The 18,310-nt window shown below is 45.1% G+C and overlaps 1 protein-coding gene across 3 annotated transcripts in view; it reads right to left on the bottom strand.

Moving 5' to 3' along the window:
* Positions 1-18,310, bottom strand: part of SH3RF3 (SH3 domain containing ring finger 3) — a 381,928-nt gene that overhangs the window by 285,295 nt on the left and 78,323 nt on the right. The gene's annotated exons all lie outside the window — the stretch shown is intronic.

Genomic DNA, 18,310 nt, shown 5'->3' with positions numbered 1-18,310 from the left:
AAATTCCTGCCTTTGTTTACCTTGCAGTAAGTTGTTCATCTGCCTTTTGGAAATCACTTGTTTAGCACTTCTGGAAATAGGACTTGGGCTTCCAATCCACATGGGTGCATATGAATTTTTTATCCACATTTCATATCCATCATTCCAGTTACTAGTATATCATGCATATGAGGTCATGTTGCTGGTCTTCCATCTTTTTCATACATACTTTCAACAGTGTTTAGCTGTAAGGGGTAATTGTTCCCGGTGAAAGTTGTTATTCATTGTCATACTCTATTCATATGTCACCCTAACAGCTACCCACATTACCCTCATCTCATAGCATTTCCTTGGGTGTACATGGTTTCATTACAGACTTTGTACTGACATGTTACTGGGTATGAGATTTTTTTATTTCCTTGTAAACATCATATACTGCCCATGGAAGAAAAAAAAAACAGGTTCCCAAATGTCTTACAGCTGCCATCAATGGAATAATTGAAAGATGCTAGCCATGTATTCTTCAGGGCAGTGTTCAGATTTCCCTGCATAATATCTGCATGCTGTGTTCACAATTTATTCCCAACCCTAAAACAGCAAAGATTATGTGGGAGACAGGAAGAAGCAGAGATCAAGACATGGGGTTTGTAATATTAGTACGCTAATACTAATTGCCACACACATACAGATTAATTACTGTTTATAGGTACAGTTCAGTGTTAGACCCAGCACAGAATTCCAACAATATAGGAGGAGCTCTAGGAAGAATTCTGTTTCACAAAGGCAAAAATGCCTCCTTCAACAGTAAAATATACCAGTGGACTCTTCCCCCACCACCAAGTTTCCAGACAGGAGGGGCTCAGGGCCCTGTGTGATGGATCAGGCACCCAATCCCACACAGGGGTCAAAAGCATCACTGGGCCCCAGTCCCAGTGTAGGGGCCCAGGATGGGACAATGCCAGCCCCCTGGGACCAATTTCAACATGAGCAGGTTGGAGGGGGGTGATGCCAGGCTCCTAGAGCCCAATCCCAGTATGCAAGGGTAGGAGGGGGTACTGCCAGGTTCCTAAAGCCAAGCCTGGTGTGCAGGAGTGGGAGAAGATGATACCAGGCCCCAGTTGTGGCCCACATGGCTCAACTTGACCTGTAAACTGGCTCTGCGCCACTCATCTAGTCCACAAGGCCAAATGGTTCAGTACGACTGCCTTAAAGGGAATTAAAAAAGAGTCCCTACACTCTCAAGAAGCACATGCCATGCTGGTACATATGAGAACATGGCAGGATAAACTTTGTTTGTCCACCCCTGCTCTTGTGAAGATCTCAAGCAGTCAGAGACAATTTGGCTCAAAGTGAATATCATTAAAAACTGAATGTTCACCACCTGCAATAATTAAACTTATCGGTCTAATTTTACTAGTGACCCCCCTAGAGATGAGGATATAGAAAACACTGTAATAGGGACAGAAATACATCATGCCATATATGTCAAGCTTTTTTTTTTTAATGGCACTTACTCTACCACACCCTTTACAAGCTATGCAATCTCTCTTGCATAACCTGTTATAACATTGATATTCTCCTTTTTAGCCATTTGGTTGGGCTAAGAAATACCACATTTTTCCACTAAGACATGCACAAAATTTATCCTGCTGACATTCCCCATACATAGGGTGACTGGTTTGACCAGGACAGCCCTGGATTTCAGAGGCTGGACCCGACCAGGAGGTGAAAATTAAAACGAGCATCCCTGGTGTGGGGTGGGGAGGAACAGTGACATGAGTGGTGAAATGGGAAAGCCCTAGTAGACAGCAAAATTGCCCTAAAATAGGTTAGCTTAATTAGTGAAATACTATTAAAAAGAGGAGATGACTATTAACACTTGTGAAGCAAAGAACAATGGGTTATTAACAAGCCATTGACTCCCTTAATTGCCTGGAATGGACACAGCGGTGCCCCAGATTTCACACTGTCCTGGATTTCACATTGTCCCATATGGTCACCCTACCCATACATCTCTTGCATCTGAAAATGCCCCTACCTATCAATAAATAAAATAGAATGTCCTATATTATGATTTTGGAAATGAATATTCCCATTGGTACGGCTATTTTATAACAATGGAGATGTTATACCAACAAAGAAAGTCTGACAGGAAGTGGCAATAACTCTGCATAAATATGGGGAAGGTTGGACTGATTCCTATAAAGTGTAGAGTCGATATTCTTCAACTTTTTACACTTGCCATTGGCACATGCAGACCATAATCAGATTCTTTAATCAATTTGAAGTATTGTTCCAGAACAAAAAAATATCGTAACCATTATGATTAAAATTATGAAGCTGGTAAACCAACTGCATCAGAAATTTAGAGACTAAGGTAAATTCTGTCAGTTTGAGGTCTGCTATTGGGGTTTTTCTAGTAAAGAACATTACCTATGATCCAGTCCTAAACTTCTGTGAAAAAAACACTGATCTAGAAAAAAAATTAAAACTTTTCACTGGATCACTGTTTGCCAGAAAGCCACAATAAAATCTACGTAATTACATTTCTAATCAACTTAGGCTACTAACTTGGGCCCTAATTCATAAAACAGTGCTGATTTATGTTGTAGGTTATCTTTCATATGAAAAGGGCACATTAACCAAAAAATGTGTTCCCCCATGTAACTGACTAATTTCTTTCCCCTTTCGAGCAATAAACTACACTAGGGGTGCTCAAATCCTAACCCATGGGTCAGATCCAGTCCACAGAGCCATGTCTTCCAGCCCAGAAGGCTCCCCACAGGTCCAAAAATGTGGTGGTGAGGAAGCAGTGGCAACATTAATTGCCACCCCCTGGCTGCCAAATTTCCAGACCCACGGAAAACCCTGTGAGTCAGATAGTATGGCTCTGTGTAATGGATGAAGTGCATGGGGCTAAGGAGATGTGAGCCCCAATTCAGGTACCAGGCTAAGGCAGGTGAGGTCTAATCCAGGCATGTGGATCCCAGCTCAGGCAGCATGGGGCCTGATCGTAGCACATCAGACCCCACTGAGACAGCACAGGGTCTGATCCAGGCACACAGGGTCCAACGCTGCACACTGACCCCGGAAGGGATCTGGCCTGCAAACAAGTCCTACATCATTCATTCAGCTAACAGAGCTAACACTATTGACCTACACAGCTAGACTGGGGGCTTCAAAAATATCAGAATTTTCTCTCACATACATACTTGCAGTTTACAACTGCAACCCCATACTGAAAACTAGAGTTTGAATTACAGGGAGGAGGGTGGGGGAGCTGATCCCTCCCCTCCCAATAAGAGATGAGAGCCCCCGGCAGCCAGGCGGGAAACTGCTGTTTAGTGTGAGGAAAATGTGGCCCCTCCCCCTAGCCACTGCTGGGTGCTTTTTGATGCAGCTGCCTGGAGCCTGCGTCTGGGCTGCCCTGCGGCTTCTCTCCACTGCTGCCTCCAACCCCCCTACAGGAGTCAAGGTGTAAATCAAACCCTGCTGAAAACTGCTTATCAACTAGAAAGTAGCTGCAAAACGCTAAGGATTTTTCTTTGGGAATCCATCAGTATCATGATTTTTTTTTTTACTCCAGGGAAAGAAAAAGGGTTAGGGTGCAGAAGTAAAATTTTGTATGTGATAATTTAGTCTCTTCCCTCTGTAAGATTCAATTTTTACACAATAATTTTTCTGAAAGCATTTGAGTTGTAAAAGAATGTCTGAAAAGAAATTTTACACTGGCAGCAGGACTCAAAGATTGAGAGCTAAACCTGATTGTAAAAGAAAGCCCTAAAGCCATAACGCAGCAAAATGAATGCAAGGAATGTAGTGCATATGCACGTTCCCCCCTCCCATCCTTGTACAGTGGGCCAGATTCTGTTTTGCATTCCAGTGAAATTCATAGTACCATCACTACTTCCAGCATTAAGTAGTCACTCTAGATTGATGCCAGCAACTCCGAGCATAATTTACCCCATATTTCTTGACTAAACTAGTGCACTTAAGACAATTTGTGTATTTTTAAACATCACAAATCACTTTGAGTGGAGTAATACTTTTCTAGATGAAAAACTAAGAACAACAAAAAAAACCCTTTCATGAATTGAAGGAAATTTAGGACTGACACAGTGTTAACCTACTTGATAACTGCATTAACCTTTCCCCACAGGAAAATTTTTTTTATTGTGAAACACTTGTCAAAGTGTCAGAATATTAGCATGCATTTCCCACGTGCATGCACCACTGCTATAAAAAGAAGAGCGGTAATTATAAGAAAACAACCATCTGAGGTAGTGACAATAACTACTACAATAGTGACAGTTTAATAAGGGAATTACTATATTGAGTTGCTCCAAGAAGGCCAGCAAAAAGGAGTGGCTGGGTCATAAACACAATGAAGCAAGTCACATTGTCCAGAGTCTTTTCAAAGTCAGTAATAACAAATATTAATTACCTTCCATGAACTACCGTTATCACTACCTCTGTAAGCTGACATTCAGGAACCTTGAAGATTAATTACAAGTAATGAAGCTGGCTTCTGTATTGCACAGTTAAACCTAACTCCCTGCTGCAAATGGGTTTGACCTTTTCTGCACTGTGTTGCAGAATTTCTTATCCAGAACTGGATTACCTATTGTAAACATGTTCACTGAGACCAGGTTCATGCATTATCCATGTTAAAACTTGAATTAAAAGTGCAAGCATAAAAAAAGTCACTTACAAACATGGTTTCAATATGTAACAATTGCCAAGTCATTGAACATTAAGGCTAGGAACAGAAATTACACAAAAACTCGTATACGTGATCCGAAACCAATTCAGATCTATAACACAACAGAAGATACATGCATATAAATTGCTTTTAAAATGGCCAAAACCCATTTAAGATAAACCTGGATGGATGTAGCATCTGTCCCAGATCCCCTCTAGATTGAAGTTAACTAGCAGTAACTGTGGTTAACTAGCAGTAACCTGGTACCCCGCCTCCCCCGAGCATCTGATTGTTACATGGGTGACTGGTGCCTCCCGAGTCTGGGAGGAGGCACCATCGGGCAACTGGCGGGGGAGAGGTGTCCCCCAGCAGTACTTCCACCACCATCGTGCTGCCCGTGGAGCCAATTTCAGGGGTGGGGCACAAGCACTCACCATGCCCCCCTACCAGTCGGAGTGCTCGCAGGGGGCACCAGCGCTCTCGGGGGGGCACACACCCTCCTTATGCATCGCCTATGGATTGGTGGAGAGGGCTGTCCATCACGCAGCCCTGCCTCTCATCACTGATTGGTGGAGGGGGCAGGGCTGCACAACAGGCAGCCCTTTCAGCCAAACAACAGTAAAAAGTAGGGGCAGCAGCCATCTTCCCTGATCACCTTTGTGCCTGCAGTCCCCTTCATGCCAGGCTGCATGGCCAGAAGGACTGTTGGCTCCCACTGGGGAGCCAGCATTTTATTTTTAGTAAGCATTTTTTGTTTGTTTGTTGCCGGGGGGGGGGGGGGGAGGGGGGGGTTCTGAGAAGATTGAAATCCACTGCATTATTATGAAGTCATTTTTATTTTTTTTAAGCATTTAAAACTTACATGAAAGAATTTTATGAAGAATTTTCACTGCTGGTCAATCTCCTCTATTTCAGATTAGACCGAGACTGGACTAGGTTCCAAGCTAAATTAGGTCTACATTTTTGGTTCATCATACCAAAATTTCAGATGCACAAATGGCAGAAGTCTCATAAGCATGGCTGAGTGGGTGAATGCTGGAATGCATTTTATCCAGATTAGTAGAAGCCTTATGAAAAGATAGAAGAAATACGGTAAAAAGTAACGTGACAGATAAGAAAAAATGTCACAGGTTTCCTTGCTGAGTGTACCTACAGGAAGTCTTTGGGTGGACGTTTAGACAATTTTCAAATTACCAAATGTTTTATTAAAGAATCAACGACCATCATGTAAACCTTCATCTGTAAGAAAGCAAAGCTGTAGGGGAAATTCTGTGATTCTGCTACACTGGGGTAGGAAAAAGTTTCAGAAAGGCTCTGAGCGCATTTTGGAGGATGCATCACTGGGAGTACAGAGGGGAATAAAAAAGGGCAGTGAGTGCAAGTGAGAGGCATGTCCACAATCTCTGTGGATACAGCAATCCACAAGCCCAGGTAAAGGAGAGCAGTAACCCCTGGCTCCTACTCTTGCTTAATTTCATAAGAGCTGCAATAGAACCGAGGGCCAGCTACTGTGGGGTGGAACTGAGTGGTTCCTTTGCCTGCATGTATGTGCGCTAGAAACAAAATCTACTCATTTAATCTGTGCACTTATTCCCAGAACTCTCCTTCAATTATTAGGTTTTTTTAATTATGGTTTTATTGAATCTGTTTTACTAATCACAGCCCAATTGTCCAATATATGAGGCCTTAGTGTATGGGATACTTGAACAGTTATGAAGTTTTGACCATTATGGTAATTACTGATCTTACAGAACAGTAATTTATTTTTTATGGCAATTTTATTTATGGTGATGTTCAGTGAAGAACGTGCTTCGGGGGAAGGAAGGACAAGAAAAAGATGAATAATTCAGTGTCAATGACAGAGAAGCTAAATCAACAGAAGCCTTCTCACTGGCTGCAGTTAACAAGACAATCATACTTCCTTCTGTGTGAAGAACCCTCTCCCAAAGCTATCATGAATGGAAATGGGTTAAAAAAGATGTTAACATATAACAACGGATAGAATATCATCCACTGTTTTATCCTGTACATCCAAATTCATCTGAATATCTCGACAACCTTCAAATTATTAAATGTGTTGTTTGAAAAATCATTGCCCATAAGATACATCTTCCGTGCCTTTCAGGGAACACAAATCTCTGGGTTGTGTAATGAATTTACCAAGCACTGAAAATGTCACTGTACTAGTATCAGAAAAGGGTTTGAGGCACAAAAAGAAAAGAAAAGCAAGGTAGTGATTTGCATCATAGGGAACTGCTCAGCCCTCTTCCCTTTTAATTATAGTCACCACTATACAGATACAAGTTGCTTAAACCTCTGGGAACAGCTAACTGTTGCCATGTTAACACTAGCACAGCAAATAAAAAAAGAACAGATGCTAGTCCTACCAAAAATTAGTTCATTTAAATAATCTTTTAAGCTAACAGCAGCATTTCCTCATTATTCTGAAAAGCTGCAGACTGAAGACAAACCCAGGGCAAATGAGAATGCTTCTACTATCATGTTGAGCAGGGGTGGGCAGAATGCGGCCTGCCAGGCCAATCTATCCGGCCCATGGAGCCCCTAAAAAATTTAGAAAAATTAATATTTATCTGCCCCTGGCTGCTTGTCATGCAGCTCTCAATGGCTTGTCAAAACTCAGTAAGCAGCCCTCAGCCCAAAATAATTGCCTGCCCCTGATATTGAGGGATACCACCATCCTTTACTACTAACTGTTGCTGCTAGAGTGAGCAAGGAGGAGAATGCTGCCACCAGCTACATATGGAGTTGGCATCTAATTCTTTAGAAGGTGCTTAATACAGTGACAGATGATACCCATGAATGGACTTGCCATATTTTACTACAGAGGTGGCCAACCTGCGGCATGGGTGCCAACAGTGGCATGGGCAGCCTTTCTGTGTGGCACACGGCAGATCCAGAAAAGGGCAGGGGCACAGCAGCAGACAGAAAAGGAAGCAGAAAGCAAAGCAGCAAACTGGGCAGGGAGCACAAGGAAGGAATCTGAAGAAAAGCAGCAGAACAGGCAGGCATCGGAAAGCAGATCAGTAAATTAAAGAACAAGGGTGTTTGAAGTGACACTAGGGATGGTGTAGGGCTAATCTGTGAAATCTGGAGGGAGTGCAGTGGCTGGGTTACACCCTCCCCCCTTTCTAATGATGCTGTTAGAACAGAAGTCAGGGACTGAAGGTAAGCTTTCTTCCTCCCTTCCCTTCCATGTTCAAGGCACATCCCCAACCCTCTAACTTTCTTTTCTGTTTGATTCTTTCCTCCCCTGCTCCAGCTGGGTTGTACTGGGACCAGGACTGTGACAGCAGCAACAGCAGGTGAATGTATCTGCCCCCTCCCTGCTTGCTCCCTCTAGGTGTTCCCTGCCAGCCCAGGAGCAGGTGTGTAGACGGAGGACACATCTCCTGGCCACAGCTGCAGCCCCAGTGCCTGGTGAGTGCAACCCCCACGCAGCTGAGCTGGAGTGGGGAGGAGCTTGTCTCATTCACAGAAGAGTACTTGGCAATGGCAGGCAGAAGAAGGCTGGGGGGTTGAAGGAGAAGGGATAGAGAGGGAAGGGAAGGAGAGAAGATGTACCTCTGGGCATGGCAGGAAAGGAAGTCTGGTAATGCTTACCTGCCTTGTAGTGCCAGGCATACAAGGGGAGCAGGGTGCAACCACCCCTGCATCACTAGTCCCTGTAACCATACCCCACCTTGTAAAATCCTGAATCTCTTTCTGGACACACGCCAAAAAGATTGGTCCCCACTGCTCTACCATTTGCTCTCCTCATTGTAAGCTGCATTTCTATTCTTTTTAGATCCAAACTGTTTTGTAGAAGCATCTCATCATCAACAATCACTCCATCTTACCATGGCTCACTGCTGGGTCTTAAGGTGACTTAGGAGTCCAATCCATGAGCCACATATCCATCTGCAGAAGTTGCAGATATTTCCACAGGGGAGAGTAGGCTGCAGGCTGAGATTCCTCTCCTCTTCCTTCCTCTGTGCTCTCTTCTCTGCTTTGAGGGCAAGACGCTTTATCTCAAAATGGGCTGCCACTTGGTTGAGGTTGTGGTGCCACTAGAGTCAGCTGGCAGATGGCTCCTCCCAACTCAATGTCAGCATCTGTTTTCTTGAGGTACACCTTCAATGTATCCTTGTAACATTTCCTCTAGCCACCTCAAGATCTCAGGCCATTACTAAGCTGGGAGTAGAGCACTTGTTTTGAGAATCAAGAGTCAGGCCTTCACACACAGTATCCAGTCCAGCGAAGTCGGTGCTTGAGGATCACTAACTCAATGCTGGCAACACTGGCTTCAGCAAGGATGCTGGCAGGTGTACAATGATCTTCCCATTTGATGTAGAGGATTTCCTGTAGGTATCATTGGTGATCTCTCCATGCTCTTGAGATGACAGTCTTGTAAAGGAAAGTGGAAATGATGGCTGCATTTTAAACCTGGATCCTGGTGTCTTTCCAGATATCAGAAAGAATAAAGACACACTGAAGCAATTCGCAAAGGAGACATTTGAGCACCAGATCCTGTGCTGTGTCTCCTCACCAAATGAGAGATGATGACTATTCCAACAGCAAGGGAGAGGAAGTGCCTGACTACTACTTCCAGGATCTCTTCCTCAATAGTAATTTGGGGAGGGAGGTCACATTCATGGCCTGGAGCAGGCTGATAAAGCACTTTAGCCTTCCCAATGTTGAGAGAGGCCCAAAGTTCAGTAGCCTTCTCTGAAGAGATACAGCATGGTCTGGAAGGTTTCCTCAGTGTGAGCAAGGATGGCATGGTCATCAGCATACTGAAGAACAAAGATGGTTGTCTTGAGTACTTTGGTCTTCAACCAAAAAATCCCAGACTGAACTGCCCTCCATCCATTCGGTATTCAATGTTAATTCTGGAAGGAAGGAGGTCTTTAATGAGAACTGGGATGACCATCAAACAAATGGAGAACAGAGTTGGGGCAACAACACATCCTTGTTTGACCACAGTTAGAATGACAAATGGGTCTGTTTCTAATCTACTACAAAGAATGGTGGCAGTCATCTAGTCATGTAGAAGCCTCAGGACATCTAAATCTGGCCAGTACTTTCTGTAAGACTTTGATTGATGGAATCAAAGGACTTAGTAAGGTCACTGACGAGGCCTTATGCAGGTCCTGATGTTGTTCCCAACACTGTCCTTGGACCTCACCTTCTTCTCGTGTCTCTATACCACATTTGACCATGTATGCTTGTGCTCATCTGTTGTACTTTAATCTTTCATTGTACCTGTGCCTTCAAACAGTGGACATTGCAGCAGCTGTAGCATACTCTGAGGCTCTGTGCTGCAGTCACAGGTAGTTGAACTTCTTCATTAGTTCCCTGGCGCATCCAGCTCTGGAGAGTAGGCAGTTGAGATATTGCCACATTTGCCATATTTTGTCAGTCCCTGTTGGTAAGGACTCAGCCACCAAGACGTCCGTTTTTTCAGCCTCTCATTCCACATCTGTAGTTGTGTACCAAGGACGCCAAAGAATTAGTCTCATCACAAAAGGTACGCATCCCTGCCACTGCCACCACTATGTCCATAAGCAAGTGAGTGTGGTGTGTTGGGCTGTATCAACCAGCAACAACCAGAAGTTAGGCTTGATCTGCAAATGCCTGACACTTTGGGGTCTTTGACAGTGAGTAGCATCTACCTGGTTCACAACAGAACTTAGGCAGGAGTTACATCTTGGTGTAGAGTTAGACCTTGCTCACAAGCCTAAGGGCAAGTTGCCAAGAAAACTTTTCAGCCAAAATGGAAGCACCTAATGTTTCTAGGCACCTAATTGGTTTTGTGGTTAGTGAAGCAAATTCAGTAACTTTCTGTGACTTAGACACTTAAGTCCAGTTTAGGCATCTCAGGGAACAATTTGGATTTGGCCCTTCCTTAGAATAGAGAAAAACGCAGGTAATATGGTTAAAATTAATAAACCTGTGCTTGGTTTTGCTGTTTTAAATAATTCATAAATTATAGATTTTTATTCATCTCATACTATTGCCTAAGGCAAGTAAAAAACTCAGATTCTAATGGTTTAGATTAATTCTATTTCCTAAGGGGAAAATATCTTTGCAGAAAAGATAGACAAAAGTTTACAGCAACAACTCAAAACCAAGACAGTGAAATTAATAAGAATAAGATTGGTTCAAACTGCTGAATCTAACCTTTGTGGCCTGGACATCAATGCAAGAAAGAAAGTTTATGTGAAAACATTTATATAACAAAACAACTAAATTCTTAATGCAGTTGGAAAATGCAACTCACTCTTTAGCAGGAAGCCATGACAAGCTTAAAAACAGATATGATTTGAACACAGTACTCCTATTCATGTCTTCCAAAATCCCAAATACTCTTATTCATGTCTTGAGAAAAAGAAATAGACTGCATCAAATTTAACCACAGCAAAATCATAGTCTCATTTTTCATGAGAGCCTGGAGAGTCCATGCAACCCATTTGGTGGCAGGAGGTCTGAGAAGCCTGTGCAGCCTGTGTGCAGCTTGTATTTTTTAGAGCCACAAGTGATAAAGATGGCTTTAAAATATTTTTAAAAAGTATTATATTTCTTAGCTCCAACGGCCTGCTGAAAAGAAACAGTTTTCCACTCATGAAAAAAGCTCCATGATTACTCATAGACTACTTCCAGGGGTTACCCACCTGCACCATTTGTGTCACAAGTGGCATTGGGCAACTGCTGTATGTGGCACGCAAGACCTGGGCACTCTTTAAAGGGAGGGTGGTGCAGAATTGGGGGGAAAAGGGAAGAGAGAAGGAGGGCCTCCAGTCTCCTGCTGAATGAAGCCAGTGAGGGCAGGATGCTGCTAATGCTGCAAGAGGAGGTATCAGGTGTTACCATTACAAACCTAACCCTTCCCTACCCTAGATTAACCTAGCTCTTGGCAGTGACACCTCTCTTGCAGCAGCATCCTATCCCTGCTCTACTCTGTATGGCCAGAGACTGAAGCTGCCCAGATGTCTCCATTCCAGGGCCTCAGGGTACAAACTCAATCAGGTATGCCTCTGAGTGCGTGTGGATTAGCCTGGCACTCAGGGAAGGGAAGGTCTTAGTTGGTAGCATACCTACTAAAAAAGGCTGGCTGTCACTGGACTCAGCTTGCTAAATGTCAAAGATTATTCTTTCTTACTTCCTCTATGAAGTCTAAACTTTACATACCTTGGTTATCCAAGAATTTTTGCCTGAGTAGCTCGTTCATGATTTAAAGCAGGGCTGTTCAAAGCAGCTGGGGGCTGCGGGCTGCATGGGTTGTATACTGAGCAGGTTGCACTCTTCTCCAACTGCATGGGTTGCGCAGGGTCCCGGGGCCCCCCACCACATGCACTCCTCTGGAGCAAAGCCCCCCTTGCCATATAGGCTACATGGTCTTCCCAGACCCTCTGCCATGTGGGCTCTGCCACCAAATTAACTGCATGGACTCCCCAAGTCCTTGGAATGCCAAAGAGGGCTCCGCTGCAGTGCAGGCTTCATGTGCACTGCCCCACTCCCACCTCCACCCCAAAACTGTGTGAGCTGCACATAGGAAGAAGAGAGAACCTGGAGACCCTGGCATCAGCAGGAATGATGGAGAAAGCAAAGGCCAAGCCACAAGTTAGACAACACTAGCTTAAGGTAACTGAATAATCCAGTATCTCTAGGATGCCACACACAGCTTAGTTTCTTTCTAATGTCTATATGATGGTGTTGCATCAATGAGCTGGAGCTAGCCAGAACATAAAGGAGCTTCACAAAGTGATGAAGACTACAATGCTTGTTTGTATCAATATTCTTCTGGAGCAAGTGGGATAGTATCAGTATGAGATACTGCATCTGCAATTTGAACTCCTGTTGCCTTTATTAAGTATCTTGTGCATCTTTTCCACACATTCCTCTTTAGAAACCCTTCATGCATTATTTCACATATAACCCACAGTAAGATGTGCTGATAAAAGATCAATTGAAACAAAAGTACGAGCAGCCTGCCAAGAACCACATAGACTTGGCCTGTGGACAAAATACGGAGCCAAAACTGAGGAGAACAAAAAAACGGAAAAAAAAAAGAAAGAACTGAAAACCTACATCTCTTTCATTTTACAACATGGAAAAAAAGAAGCATGTTTTTCAGCAGCTGACTACCTACATAAAATATTTAAAATTTGCCCCTTTACAGAACATCCAATTGTTTTCTCAAAATCAAAACTATGTCTGAGGTCATACAGCTCCTACTATGCACAAATATAAAACACAGTTTGGCAAATTAATTAATTTTACTAACCGTCAAAGTAGCACTGATATAACTACTAGCACTTGAGAAGAAAAAAAAAAACAACAATTTTTCAGGCATAAACCCTCAAGAAAATTGCCAGAGACTTTCATAGATTTCATAGACGTTAGGGCTGGAAGAGACCTTGAAGATCCTCAAGTCCAGCCCCCTGCCCCAGGGGTAGGAAGTCAGCTAGGGTCAAAGGATCCCAGCAAGATAAGCATCCAAACGTTTCTTGAATGAGTCCAGAGTAGGTGCCTGCACCACTACTGGAGGGTGTCTATTCCAGGTCTTGGGGGCTCAGACAGTAAAGAAATGTTTTCTTATGTCCAGCCTAAAATGGTCTTGTAGCACTCTGGTGAACAGACATTCTCCCAGATCCTGATGTACCCCCCGTATGTACTTATAAGCAGCCACCAAGTCCCCCCTGAGCCTGTGTTTTTCCAGGCTGAAGAGTCCCATGGCTCTCAGCCTCTCTCCATAAGGGCTATTCTCTTGTGCTCTGATCATGCACGTGGACTCTCTCAAGCTTCTCAACATCCTTCTTGAATTGTGGAGCCTAGAATTGGATGCAGTACTCAAGCTGTGGCCTCACCAAGGCTGAGTACAGCTGGAGGATTACATCCTGAGATTTACTTGAGAAGATGCAAGCCAGAGTTTTATTTGCTTTACCAGCTGTGACATCTCATTGGTGACTCATGTTCATCTTGTGGTCAATCATGACCCCCAAGTCTCTTTCAGCAGCGGTGCTAACAAGTGTAGCACTGCCGAGCCTATAAGCATGCTGTGGGGTCTCCCCCCTGCCGGGGTGGAGTACCTTACATTTATCAGTATTGAATGTCAGCAAGTTTGTATCTGCCTACTTACTAAGTTTATCCAAGTCAGCATGGATCACTAGCCTGTCCTTGGGTGTGGACACTATGCCCCAAAGTTTAGCATCATTGGCAAACTTAGCTAGTGCGCTTCTGACACCAATGTCCACATAGCTGATAAAGAAGTTAAACAGAACTGGTCCAAGGACAGAGCCTTGGGGGACACCACTGGTCACGGAGTGCCATAATGATTCGCTACCATTGACCGCTACACTCTGGGTCCAACCCAGCCCGGGTATACTGGGGGGGGGGCCTATCCCCCCCCGTAGACTGGGCTGCATCTCCAGCTGGGCTTGTCATCCAACCCTCACTGCTCCAGCTATGGGGGACAGCCCTGCTCGCTGGAGCAGACAGCACAGCCCAGCACAGAGCTGCAAAGCATGTGGGGATGCTGGGGGACTCTGATTTAACTTGAATCAGGAAGGGGTCTGGGACAGAAGTTCCATAAACTGGTTTAACACAAATCACTTAAGTCTGATACTACATTCAACCAGGTTTATTTTAAACCAGTTTCAGCCATTTTGAAACTGGTTTATATGTACTGAACTTGCATTCTATTACAGGTTTAAACCAGTTTCTGATCACTTAAACTGGTTTATGTGCACCGTCTGTTTCCAGTCCACCTGTTTGAGCTCCCATTACGGAAAATTAAGTTACTTTCACATTAAGCTAGGTTTTTCATTAAACCCAGATATAGTATTTCTGTGCAGGACAAGCTTCTGTATAACACTATAAGAAGGCTACTTAATTGCAATTTTTTTCATTTGGTAATATATGGTGCAAAGAGTTATATTCTTACAGTTTACGATTTTCTTTTGTGCAGTAATCAAGAATTGCTACTGAACTACATGTTAGACTATAGAAAATACCTACATTTATCTGAGCCTGCTCTACTTTTCAGCTGACAACATTATGCACAAGTTATGGACAAGGCTGCTTTTCTATACTAGTAATAACTAGAAAAAACAAACATTGTCTTGCCAGACTCTTACATGTTTAAACAAAAAAGGAGAGGTTAGGAACATTTATTTTAAAAAAAAGAATACAGAGTAGAATTAGTGTGGTTGTTGGCCTATGTATACTCCACTTTGTTCTTCATGGGATAGACTGTGTGGACACGTCCATATGTGCAGGCATGTGTACTTGCAGCAGCTCAAATAGAAGTGGTGCAAATTTGAGCTGGGGCTTTTTGCCTCAGTGCACGTGCCCAGACACACGCTTTGGTGTGGTGCAAGGTGTGCCACTTTGGGCAAAATCTGCAGCCAGGGGGAGCTAGAGCCTGGGGCAGTGTAAAAAGTTGCCCTGTCCTGGTCCCATCAGTAGAAAAAACTGACCTGGCAAGTAGCTCAGGGCTACTTGCTCTCAGGAGCTTCTGGAACTCAGCCAATTGGTACCTGGGGACACTACCCCTTGTACCAGCTGGACTGAAGCAGCCCTGAGAGTTCCCTGCACACTTTACCCACTGCAGAAGTCTGGCAGTGGGGGCTGCTGCCTGGCTATGACCTGCTGCACACCTGTCAGACCCAGATAGATGGCGATGGCATAGCCAGTAGAGGCATCTGCTCCTCTGGGCCAGCTGCAGAGTTGGCCTTTGTACTGCCATGTGCCCCTGCCCAACCATCTGGGCAGCTATCGCCAGGAAGATGTTCCCAGTGTGGCAGCCTACTTTGAACTGTCAAAGCATGTCCTCCTGGCCCCAGCTGGCCAGGAGGTCAGCCACCTCCAGCTGGGTCCAAGGTGCCAGCTCTGGGCAGGCTCCTCTGCCTGGGTCCTTCCACTTGCCATCCTAGCAGGAATTCTGGTGTTCCCCATTTGAAAACTGAAAAATCCGTGATAAAAAAGTCCCAAAGTCACTCTGTAAAATACCCCAAAATCTGTTTCTCCACAATTAAAACAAAAGACCACTATATATAGAGAGAGACAGAGAGACAGCAATCAGGCAATGTTTTATTGATATAGCTACAGTGTTAAAGCAATTTGGAAGCCTATCAGTGTCTCTATCATCATAACAAAATTAATTCTAAATACCTATGTTTTGCTGTTTGCCTTTGGTTTTCTTACCATATAGCAATTAGAGCTCCCCCTGACCCCTTCACTAACCAGTATGTGGGGACAGCTGCCCCTATAGCCACAGCTTCTGCCAGCAGGTGTCATCCTATCTGGCAGGTGGGTATGCAGGGTGTGTGCTGGGGGGATGTAAGGTTTGCAGAATCAGGGTGCAAAGAGGGGTGGGGGGATGTGGGTGGCTGTAGAGGGATGTGGGGGGCCATGGGGTGTGTGGGTAGGTATGGGTGGATTGTGGGAGGACTGGGGGGGCTGTTCAGGAGGGATGGGTCCCCCTCCTTCTGCAGGGTTCAGCCCCCCACACAGCTCACAACCTGCCCTCTACCCGGCTACAGCCCCCCCAACAGGGGCCACATGGCCCCTGCAGGGGTTACCACCCCTCCCCCTGCAAGGCCCACATACCCCACCCCCGCTTGCTCCCCTGGCCCCCACGACTGCTGCCCCACACGGCCCCATACTCTGCTGGCTCCTGCAGCCCCCCCATGGCTGCCCCACTGATCCCTCACTTGCACCCCTAAACCCCCAATGGCTGCTCTGCCCAACCCTAGCCTCCTGGCACTTAAAATAATAATAATAATAAAAAAAAAAGAGCCCCGCACTCACCAGCAGTAGCAGCGGTTCTGGGGGCTCTGGGGACACGTGGCAGAGCCCCAGTCACCCTGCCCCTAAAGGCCTCCCCACCCAGCTCCAGCACTAAGGGAAAAAAGAAAAAGCTCGCAACAGCAACAGCCATCGGGTTCACTGGGGCCTCCTGGCCAGTAAGTAGGGCGGGGAGCAGAAGCTGGAGGAGAGGACCATGAAGGGTCCCCCCACCCAGCCCCATCGCCCGCCTGCCCCCCAATCACTGTCCTGCCCAACCCCTATGCTCACCGGCAGTAGCAGCTGCCACTGGGGTTGTTGGGGCCTCCTGACAGAGGCGCCAACACAGCATGGGGCAGCAGGGACTGGCACTGGCCACCTGGCACCTGTACTGCTGCTCCCCTATTGTGCAGGTGCAACCTGGATCAGCAGGGTGCCATGTGGCTCCGCACACTGTTAGGCAGCTCAAGCTGTCACCCAGGGCCTGGCACTGCTCAGCCTCAGTGGCACCAGCTGCCTGACAGTGCGCAGAGCTGTGCTGCACCTTGCCAACCCAGACTGCACCCATGTGATGGGGCAGCACCAGTGCAGGAGCCAGGTGGCCGTGGCCAGGGCCGGTCCCCACTGCCCCCTGCTGCACAGGGTGGGAGCTCTGCCAAGAGGCCCCAGTGACCCTGACGGCAGCTGCTACTCCCGGTGAGTACAGGGCTTTTTTTTTTTTTAGTGCTAGGATGCTGGGGCCAAGCAGGGTAGCAACTGGAGGGTTCAGGGGGCAGGCGGGGGATGTGGCCAGTAGGGTTCGCTCCATGGTTCCCTGCCCCCCACCTCCAGCCCCTGATCCCGAACTTACCAGCACAGAGCCCAGGTCCAGCTCAGCACCGGGGTGAGGGCCAGCTATAGACACACTCTGGCTGGCTAGCAGAGCATCTCTGTGAAGAACTGAACCTCCAGCTGTCTCAGGACACGGTCCTAGACTATGCCCTGCCCCACTTTTTTTGCCGGGGTATTTTTTTGACCCCTGTATATTCAGGGGTCTAATTCTGCCCCTGTGCTGCAAATTTGCAGTGTGGGGAACTTTTTTATGTTCCCACACGTGCCTCTTGCAGCCTTTCAAAGGGCATGCCCTATGGGGTTAAATCTTCAAAATTATCTAAATAGAACTAATTTTTTGGCTGAGTGTAAAAAGGAGAAAAGTTTTATTTTGAAACTGTTAATCAATGTTTCATTTCATCTCAAAACATTCATTTTTTTACCTTTTTTTAATTCAAGTGAATATTTAGTTTTGATCAACTATCAAAATTATCATTTTCAAAATGTAGAAACAAATCAATAAATTTGATACAAATCTGAAAATCCGAATTGGACTGAAAATTGTCCAGTTCTGAGCTCTGGATAATTGATAGCAATTAATGACTTATGCATATTTGAAAAATCTTAGTCATTATATACAATCTGGCTGATTCCTTCCCCAGGGATTATCTTTATTGGTTACAGTAACAGCAAGTCAACCTAACCAACCTAAATGACTGTTTTTCCTAAAGGATCTTAGTTACATTTTCCTGCAGAGATAATCCAACTCCTGCTATATCCTAGCTGGAGGTAACAAGATCTATCTGATTATATGAGTCAGGAGTAATTGTATGCTACCTACATGCAGAGTTCAAGCACTTTACATCAATATGACTCAGCATCCAATAACGTACTTGTGTACTTCTACATAAGACAGTGGAGAAAATTGTACACCGTGTTTTCAACACATGTACCCATAAAACTAGGATTCCTACATCAGAATACATCAATTACAGGATAAGTACATGGAAAAATAGCAGTCTTCAGAAATCT

The sequence above is a fragment of the Crocodylus siamensis genome, chromosome 1, assembly GCF_052110815.1.
Source record: "Crocodylus siamensis isolate JL-2025a chromosome 1, ASM5211081v1, whole genome shotgun sequence".
Taxonomy (NCBI): Eukaryota; Metazoa; Chordata; order Crocodylia; family Crocodylidae; genus Crocodylus; species Crocodylus siamensis.
The sequence above is the reverse complement of the archived record's forward strand: the minus strand, read 5'-3'. Positions and strand labels throughout refer to the sequence as shown.